This window comes from Sceloporus undulatus, chromosome 6 (assembly GCF_019175285.1).
Source record: "Sceloporus undulatus isolate JIND9_A2432 ecotype Alabama chromosome 6, SceUnd_v1.1, whole genome shotgun sequence".
Lineage (NCBI taxonomy): Eukaryota > Metazoa > Chordata > Lepidosauria > Squamata > Phrynosomatidae > Sceloporus > Sceloporus undulatus.
Window position 1 is genome coordinate 110,190,101 of NC_056527.1, and position 9,850 is coordinate 110,199,950.

The 9,850-nt window shown below is 40.0% G+C and overlaps 1 protein-coding gene across 1 annotated transcript in view; it reads right to left on the minus strand.

The window, feature by feature from the left end:
- PRSS8 (serine protease 8) overlaps nt 1-9,850 on the minus strand; it is a 687,619-nt gene that overhangs the window by 651,179 nt on the left and 26,590 nt on the right. The gene's annotated exons all lie outside the window — the stretch shown is intronic.

Genomic DNA, 9,850 nt, shown 5'->3' on the forward strand with positions numbered 1-9,850 from the left:
AGGGCTCTTCTTCTTGAGGCCAGGATTTTATTTTTAATTAATTTTAATTTAATTCTCTCATTAAATTTAAGAGAAGAATTGGTGGACAGAGTGACAGTAGTCACGTAATGGGGAGTGAACTAGGTAGGAAAGGCCTCTGGAAGAGATCCGTCTTAAGGCTCTTAAAGGCTGTAAGAGTGAATGTCCGGTATCTCCTTCGGCAGGTCATCCATAGCTTTGGAGCAGATGGAAAAGCCCTCTGGGTGATGAAGTTAGCCTAGATTTTATGGCGAAGTGAGATTCTCCCGAGGCCTTAGAGTGGGGAAGAACATATGAAAGAAGGTTCCCTTAAGTATTCTGGCCCAATGATAGGAGTCAATAAAATAAGCAGGAAATTAAAAACATCAAGTATAAAATATCAAGCAGGAAGAGAAAAGCAAGAAAGAAAGAGAAAAGGAAAAAAATGAAGGTGGTAAGATAGTGCTGGCAGGAAAGAGTTAGTTCTAGACAGAGAAATAGATATGGTATGGATAAATTTATAGAAATTTATTAGACCCAATACAGTCAAGCCCTTCATGACCACGGATTTTATCCATAGATTCAGCAGCCACAGATTGAATATTAAAAAATATACAAAATTCAAATAGGCAAACTTGACTTTGCTATTTATATAAGAGACACCATTTTACTATGCCATTGTATTTATTTAATGACTTGAGCATCCGGGATTTTGGTACCATGGGGGCGGGTCCTGGACACAATTTCAGTGGATAACAAGGGCCCACTGTACAGTGCTTTTCTTGTTGTTTTTCTTGTATTTTGTAGCAGTAGCATTTTGTATGATACTTTTTTTGTCTGTGTGTGTGTTGCTTAATAATTTTTAAAAAATAAAATGTGGGACATTTAAGAAAATGTTGAACATTACAAAGTAAAAGCTACAAAACACTAATATTAACATCATTCATGCTTCTAGTCGAGCTCAAAGGGAAGAGGTTTTTGAAATCCCCCCTGGACGAAGGTAGAAATGTAGGCCATTCCCTGGACGAAGGGGACACCCAGTCACCCTGCTTATGGCTCAGCAGAACCGGAAACCAGATCTCCAATTCTTGGCCTCAGCTACTCAGGAAGAAGGAGTAACCCAAGGAGGAGAAAGAGCAGTCTCTTGGAGGGCATGAACCTGTTCACTCCCTCCAGCCCAAGGAGTCTGGAGCTCTTTTCCAAGCAGATCCCTGGATTTCATATGGGCAAGGCTGCGCAGAAGCGACAATGTCAAGGCCCTGTTTGTCTGGCTGCTGCTATCAACAGTCTTCTGGCTCTTGGAGTGTACACACACGCAGCAGCCGGTCGTCCCCTCCCTATGCCTTCGACCTCATTCCACCAGAGCAGCTGAAGCCGGCCAGGGAGGGGAAGCCCAGCAAGCAACCAAAGAGGCACCAAGGAAACTTGTCCTGGGAAGTTCAATCAGGTTTTTACAACGCCAGAAGTTAGCAGAGTGACAACAGAGGATCTAACAGTTCAATAGTAAAAGAGTTCCTATCCTTGGATCAAACATAGATTGGAACAGATATTGCAGTAGAAATCAAGAAGAAGGAGTAGAAGTCAAAGAATAGGGAGGGAAGCTAGAAAGAACTGGAAAAGTCCTAAAGAGCAAAGATATAAAAACACAAAAGTCAGAATCATACTAGCATAGTATTCCCCATCACTATGAATGGTGCGAGCTGACAGTCAAGAATTGACAAAAGGGAATAAAAATTACTTGAGATGTTTGCTGGAGAAAAGTGCTGAGGATACCATGGACACAAAAAGAAAATGGGACAGTTCTGCCTGAAACTTCCCTGGAGGCAAAGATGGCTAAGCTGGGCTGTCGTACTTTGGTCACATCATGAGAAGACACAACTCTTAGAAAAGGTGATAATGTAGGAAAAGGGAAGGGAAGTAAAAGAGGGAAGACCACTGTTGAGGTGGACTCATTAAAACGTCATGGGTATGAATCGCAAGAACTTAGAAGAATATGGAGGATAGGGGTCTTGGAGATGTCTCATTCACAGCGTTGCCATGAGTCGAGACTAACTGGAGGGTAGATAAACAACAAACAAAATCATTTAGGTTATGCTTCCACCGAAAACTTGCCCCAACTTCAACACCTGAATGTCACAAATCACAATTAACACATTCTTCAGGGAAAAGAGCAAGGAAAACTACCGCACACACACCGAGGCCCGTTTAAGCAATTGCACATTTTACTTTCAAAGGGAATAACAGTGAGCCTTGGTATCCATGGGGTTTGGTTCCGGATTCCCTTGTGGATACCACAATACAGTGTGCACAGTATAAATGGCATCCCTCTAAAAATGGCAAAATCAGGTTTCTTTATCTACAGATTCAACCAGCCACACCTTGAAATATTCAATAAATGCATAAATAAATAAATATCATAAAGCAAACAAGGGGGATTCTGCCATGGTTGAATCTGTGGATAAAGGCACCTGATTTTGCTTCTATTTATATAAGGAACATCATTATACTATACCATTGTATTTGGGACTTGAACATGCGTTTTGGATCCATGGGGAGGTCCTGGAGCCAGACCCTAGCAGATACCAAAGGCCCACTGTATTTGGTTGTTTTTACCCTAAAATGTGTCTTCCTCCCCAAATCTTCTACTGGTATACTTTAGTTAACAAAGCCACTGACAATTTGCTGCTGCCACATTGCAGAATTAATGCAGTTTGACACTGCTTAACGTCATAGCTCCATTTGATGGAATCCTGGGATTGTTGTTTCCGTGGCACTAGAGCTCTCTGACAGAGAAGACTAAATATATCACCAAAAACTACAGATCCCAGATTCCATAGCAGTGAACCGTGGAAAATTAAAGCGGTGTCAAACTACATTATTTTGCAGTGTAGATGCAGCTTTTAGAACCTTCTTCTTGCAAATCCTTTTTAATGAGAGCCCAGCTTACCCCACCTTTTCTTGTCTTTGTCCTAGCTGGAAAGTTTTTGAGCACTGGCATTGGCACTGAGTGGATGGCGAAGACGGTGGAAGAAAGACAGACTTTCATTGCTAGGTTGCAGCATGATCTGCAGTAAATACTTATACCATAAAGCTAGACTTGGAGAAGATTGGGATTTTACTCTAAGGATTCTACTGTGGCTGGTGTGCTTTATACAACAGGCAAGCTGCATGCAGAATCCCATACTAAGCTGTGAAGAGCAAAACAGAAGAAAAAGGGAAAGTAGACTGGCTACAACATCCATATTAACAAACCATTTCTAGCAGTTTATTTCTACTAGGAACAATTATCTCTGAAACCTGTGCATCTTATTCTCCCCTAGAGACCAGCTACATCTAAACCGACTGCATTACAACAGAAAATCTCACACAATATTTTTTATGGGGAATATCCATACTTGCCAGCTACTGCGAAACTAAGCAGCCTCTGCTAACAGAAACAACACAGCACTTTGAATCTGCATTCATTGGCTCCGTGACAACTCTGTTCACGAACTGACAGCGCTTGGGATTCTCCTGCAGTGCTCATTTTCAGGGACAATTGGTTGTGCTGACAACAAGGTGGCATCCAGGAAATCTGTCTGGCATTCCTAATAGTATTGCTGAGACACACTAGAAGCAACAAACCATACAGGTCTCCAACAACCGTTTGAAAAACACAACACCAACTCATTGATTCTTTGCTATTCTGAGTCTGTGGAACTGAAAAACAATACACAAGGGCCTGTTACAGACAGCCAAATAAAGCTGCTTCGAGTCACAGTGGAGGTATGGTGTTTCAATGATGCATGCATCCTAAGAGTGCAGAAGTCGCGCCAAGCCACGCTCCAGTCCTTAGGCTGGAGTGTGGCTTTGGTGCGACTTCTGGACTCTTAGGACCATGCATTATTGAAACACCATACCTCCACTGTGACTCAGCAGCTTTATTTTGTTGTTTTCAAAACTTTACAATCTGCCCTGAAACCAGTGATATTCAAGGCATTAATGCATTCTCAAGCTCATCATTTAGATCTTAAGTACCTAAATTTTAGGCAATTATCCCATATATTATTAGATTCCACCTTATCTCCTTGGATGATTTACAAATTATTATACAGTCAACCCTCCACATTTGTGGCTTTGACTTTTGTGGATTTCCTTATTTGCAGATTTGATTAGTATGTTCTCTCTAGGAATCTCTACGTCCTCCAGAGAAGTTCTGCTGGAAGTTGACTATGGAGTTCTGTTGGAAGACCTAAAGATACCTAGAAAAAAACACTGTCTTCTGATTCTGTGGTCAAATTCTGGTAGATGTTGCCCACAGAGTTCTGCTGAAGGACCTAGAGATTCCTAGAGAGGTGTTCTCTCAGGTTAAAAATAGTGCAGTTTTTTTAATTTGCGTTTTTTCCACTTTCACAGGGGTCCTGTGCCCCTGAATGTGGAGGGCCCACCATATATCACCATCATTGCACACAACACTATGAAACACAAGCAATAGAGAGGGAAAGGGAGATACATAAAACTACAAATGCTTTCAAAGGTTAATGTGGAACTAACACACCTTTCTCAGTATCACCTCCCCATCACAGCCCAGTTATATGGATTTTTGAAACGTGCATTTATAGAAACCACTGCTTCATGCCAAGAGTTTTGGAACAATTGCAGCTTCCTTGCCAAGTCCAGCTGTTTACATTCTCCAGGTTAAGCCAGTTGAGGAGAAAGGAACAGCACAGGACACTTTGGACGACAGCCCAAGCCTTTCTCAGAGCTGTATGTAGAACACGGCTGATCAATGCCAGCCGCTGCAGCTGTCCTTTCCTTCTGAAGTCCCCTTGCTTTCACCTACCAGACTCCGGTGGGGTGTCAATTGCTTTACATCTATTTCTACACTCCCTATCACTGGGGGACCTATATAGTGCCTTCAAGGGAAACTACAACCAAAAATAGAACATCTTTTCCCACTTTACAGAGCAATCAAAACAATATAAATAAGGGGAAAAGGCAGGCCATTGCCCCAAGATGCTTACAGTAGGAATGCTTATGGGAGGAGGTAGGAAACAGAGGCAACAAAAAAGGCTGGAGAGGAATGGGTGATCCAAGGCCAATAGCAAAAGATCAAGATATCCACGCCATTTTTCTTCTAGTAATGGGGATCCAACACATTTTGTGGGGTCCAAGCCAACTTACTACCACCAAATAAGGTTGCCAGATTTCAGGCAATGGTCCTGAGTCTCCAGTTTCATGTGTCATTGGACTGGAGACAAGGCTGTTCATTCTCATTCTGTGGGGCTCAGGTCCAGGGAAGATGAAAGTTGTTGTTGTTCAACTTATGGCAATCCTATAAATGAGAGACCTTCAAGTCACCTTATCAACAAATTCAGGTCTTGCAGATTCAAGGCTGTGCGTTCCTTGAGTCTACTCATCTGTAAAGTGAAAGCCAACATGATGTAGTGGTTTGAGCATTGAATTATGATTCTGGAGATCAGGGTTCAATCCCCTGCTTGGCCATGGTAACCTTAGGTGAGTCACATACTCTCAGCCCCAGAAAACCTGCAACAGGGTCATCATAAGTCAGAAATGATTTGAAGGTACACGACAACCACAACAATCTGTAAAGTGGTTTTCCTCTTTTTCTACTGCCTTCCACCTTGCCAAACATCCTTGTTTTTTCTAGTAAGTCTTCTCATGATATGGTCAAAGTATGACAGTCTCAGATTAGTCACCTTGGCTTCTCCAGCACCATATTTCAAATGAGCTGATTTTCTTCCTATCAGCTTTTTTCACTGTCCAGATTTTACAACCACACATAGAAATGGGAAATGTGACGGCACATGGATAATCTGAACTTTTAGTATTCAATATCTTTATGCTTCAGGCTCTTGTCTAGTTCCTTCATAGCTGCCCTTCCAAGTCCTAGTCTTTTTCAGATTGCTTGACTGCAGCCTCCATTCTGGTTAATGATTGAACCAAAGCATGGAAAATCTTGAAGCATTCAATCTTTCCATTGTCTTCTTTAAAGCTATGTAAACCATCTGCTGTCATTATTTTCCTTAACGTTCAACTGTCAACCTGTCTTTGTACTTTCTCGATTTTCTTCAGTAATTGTTCCAAGTCTTTCCTATTTTCTGCTAGTCGCATGGTGTCATCTGCATATCTTGAATTATTGATGTTCCTTCCTCCAACTTTTACACTTTCTCCCCCAGAGTCTAATTCTGCTTTACGTATGATATGTTCAGCATGCAAGTTAAACATATACGAGTGATTAAAATCTCCAGCTCTGCTAAGGAAAGCAGCTGTTTGAAAGAGCTAATGGATTTTTGTTTTGCCGCAATGTGGCAATCTACATAATGTATTTACTTAGTAAATGTCCTCCTTCTCCAGCAGTCATAATAGCACCATAGCTCACACTTTGCTCTTTATCTGCCTGCTGGCCTGAAGCAAGTCAGCTGGATTAAATGTTCCTTTTCCCATATGGAAACAGCCACTTTCCCTAAGATTTCAGTTTCCAAAAGGAAAACATGATCTCTCTCTTTCTCTGTTTGAATGACAAGCTGTGACCAACTGTAGTTGCCACTTAATGCATAATATGTACTGGTGATAATATGTAATGTAGTAACATCACCAGGGGCCATCCCAAGGCCTCAGTTTTTGGCCTGGAAACCTGGGAATAATGCTGAACTAGCAACAGCGTGGCATAGTGGTCTGAGTGTTGGATAATGGCTCTGGAGACCAGGGTTCGAGTCCCCTCTCAGCCATGGAAAGCCACTGGGTGCCCCAGGGCAAGTCACACTCTCTCAGCCTCAAGGGAAGGCAATGGCAAACCTCATCTGAACAAATCTTGCTAAGAAAACCCCAACAAAGCAACCTACCATCAGACCTTAGCTTTACTGCAAAAGCCCCTCCGCTGTTCCTCAAAGATTTAGGTGGGTTTTAGTTCACAACAACTCTTGACCTAATCCTCTCTCCCAATTTATAACAGACCACTCTCTTTAGTTTTTGTTGTTGTGTGTCTCCAAATTGTTTCCGACTTATGGCAGCCCTAAGGTGACTTTACTGTGGGGTTTTCTCAGCAGGTTTCTGTACAGGGGGTTTGCCACCGCCATCCTCTGAGGCTGAGAGAGCCCAAAGACACCCAGTGGGTTTTCATGGCTGGTCTGCAGAGTCATAATCCAAATGCTCAAACCACTTTGCCACAGAGAGTTAAAACCATCTCAGCCCCATCTCTTCGCACATAAACATTGCACTTTTGACACCGCTTTCACTGCCATGCCTCCATGCTGTGGAATCCTGGGATTTCTAGTTCCCTGAGCTATTCCGCCTGCCAAGAAAACCTCCATAATAACAGGGTCGCCATAAATGACCTGAAGGGATGCAACATGAACAACTGTCAGAAGGTTGTGTTGCCACAACAAAGTACAAATATTTATTATTATTTGTTTACTTCATTTGTATGCCCCCCCAAAAATATATATATGTTAAAATACGTTTTAAAAAGCCAGGATGCCAAAGAATGGAGCCATGGTAGTTAAAGCGGTATAGAACTGTATTATTTCTGCAGTGTGGATGCATCCATAGTCCTCAATCCCAGGAGTCCTGGCTTCCATATATAACCCTTCAACCCACCAGACTCCTCCCCATATTAAGAAAAGAGGGCCCCCCCACATATCTATCATGGCTCCCCTCATCCCTCTTCCTCCCAAAGCACTGCTCCCTTCCCAAGGCAACAAAAGAGCCGCCCATCCTCTCCCTCCACTCTTAGGCTTAAGGGTTACAACGCATAGCCTTCCCCCCCTCTCCCAGAAACCACAATGGTACCTTCCGTTAGATGGGAGGGGGAGGCCCCTTAACCGCCAAGTCCCAGCGCAGCAGCGGTTTCCGCACTCAGGGACCGGACTGAACCAGCTGCCTCTCACTCGCTGGAAAAGGGGGGGGGGGGGGTTGCATGCCGGGACTGGGGGGGGGGGGGGGGGGGGAGTAGGAGGAGGAAGCGAAAGCAATGCCTTCTGGGAAATGTAGTCTCTCCTCAAAACGCGTCACTAGCCACGGAGCGAAAGGGAAGATGGGAAATGTAGTCTTGAAGGGAGGGTTTCGTCAGAAAAAGGTTCAAATAACGCTGAAGTAAAACATATTCAAGGGGGGAAGGGGAAGGCGGGCTTTTCTTGGTGTCTTGAAATATTTTAAGCCTTTAATATTTTAATTATAATATTTTAATTTTTGATTTTTAAAAATATTTAATATTTAATATATTCATAGGTATATTGAAATGTTTTAAGCGTTTAATATTTTATATTATTTAATTTTTAAATTAAAATAGTTTAATATTGAACATATTAAATATTTTAAGTTTTAGATCTTTTCATTAAAATATAACGTTTTATTTTTCAAAAAATTAAAATATTTAATATATTCTGAAGTCTTTAATATTTTAATTAAAATATAATTTATTTTTAAATTAAAATATTTTATATTTTATATATTCATGGGTCTTAAAATATTTGTCTTTAATATTTTAATTGAAATATAACGTTTGATTTTTAAATTAAAAATATTTAATATTTAATATATTAATAAGTCTTGGAAATATTTTAAGTCTTTAATGTTTTAATTAAGATATAACATTTTATTTTTAATTAAAATATTTAATATTTAATATATTCATAGGTCTTGAAATATTTTAATAATAATAATAGGATTTATTAATAATAGGATTAAGCCTTTAATATTTTAATTAAAATATATTTTAATTTTTAAAATAAAAATCTTTAATAATTAATATATTCATAAGCCTTGAGATATTTTAAGTCTTTAATATTTTAATTAAAATATAACATTTTAAAAAATCAAAATGTTTAATACTTAATATATTCATAAGTCTTGAAATATTTTAAGCCCTTAATATTTATTTAAAATATATTTTAAAATTTTAAATAAAATAATTCATATTTAATATATTAATGACTTTAAAGACTTACCTAAACAAAATTGTCTTCAACTCCGTCTTCAAGCTGGACAGCGAATGGAATAATTAGACTAATTATTCCATTCACAAATTATTCTCAGTGAACTAGCACTTCCTAAATGGTTTTAAAATTAACTTTAAAATTTCAAATAATATTTCTCTTTCAATTAAGCTTATCAGTAATATTTCATAGACTCATAGAATTGTAGGGTGACCATAAGGACCACCCAGTCCAAGCCCCTGCCATGCGCAAGATGTACAAGATACTATATATATTCATGTACAAGTCTAGGAACTTAGGTTAACAAATTGACACCCCAAAAAACTGAGTTGACTTATCTATGGGTCAGTGTAGATACTGTAATTTAGCTCTCATTTTTTCCAAAAAGGAAACCATCCCCAGGTAAAAGGAAAGAGTGTAATTTTGTCCTGGAAGCACTGACCTCCCTTTATTCTCTCGTCCATCCAGCCTTTAAAGTGAGCACAAAGTTATGTTTGCTGGAATTTTGTCAGTTCTTTGGCATTGTTTTCCTTGACTTCATCATTTTAATCCTTTGTTACATGACCCTAAGTTTTACCCTCAACTTATTCATGGGTCATATAAAATCCATAATTTTGGCCCCAAAACCTGCCCTCGACTTATGCATAAGATCAATTTATAGTCAAATACAGTGTATACAGTATACAAAAAAATACGCCTTTTCAATATGTGACCAAACTACAACAGCCTTAGTTTTGGCATCTTGGCTTCCAGGGAAGAGTTCAGGCTTGATCAGCACAAGGACCCACTTGTTTGTCTTTTTGGCCACCCATGGTATCCTCAGCACTCTACTCCAATGAGTTGGATTTCTTCTCATCCGCTTTCTTCACTATCCAGCTCTCACATCCAAACATAGGACCTTACCACACAGGGATTTT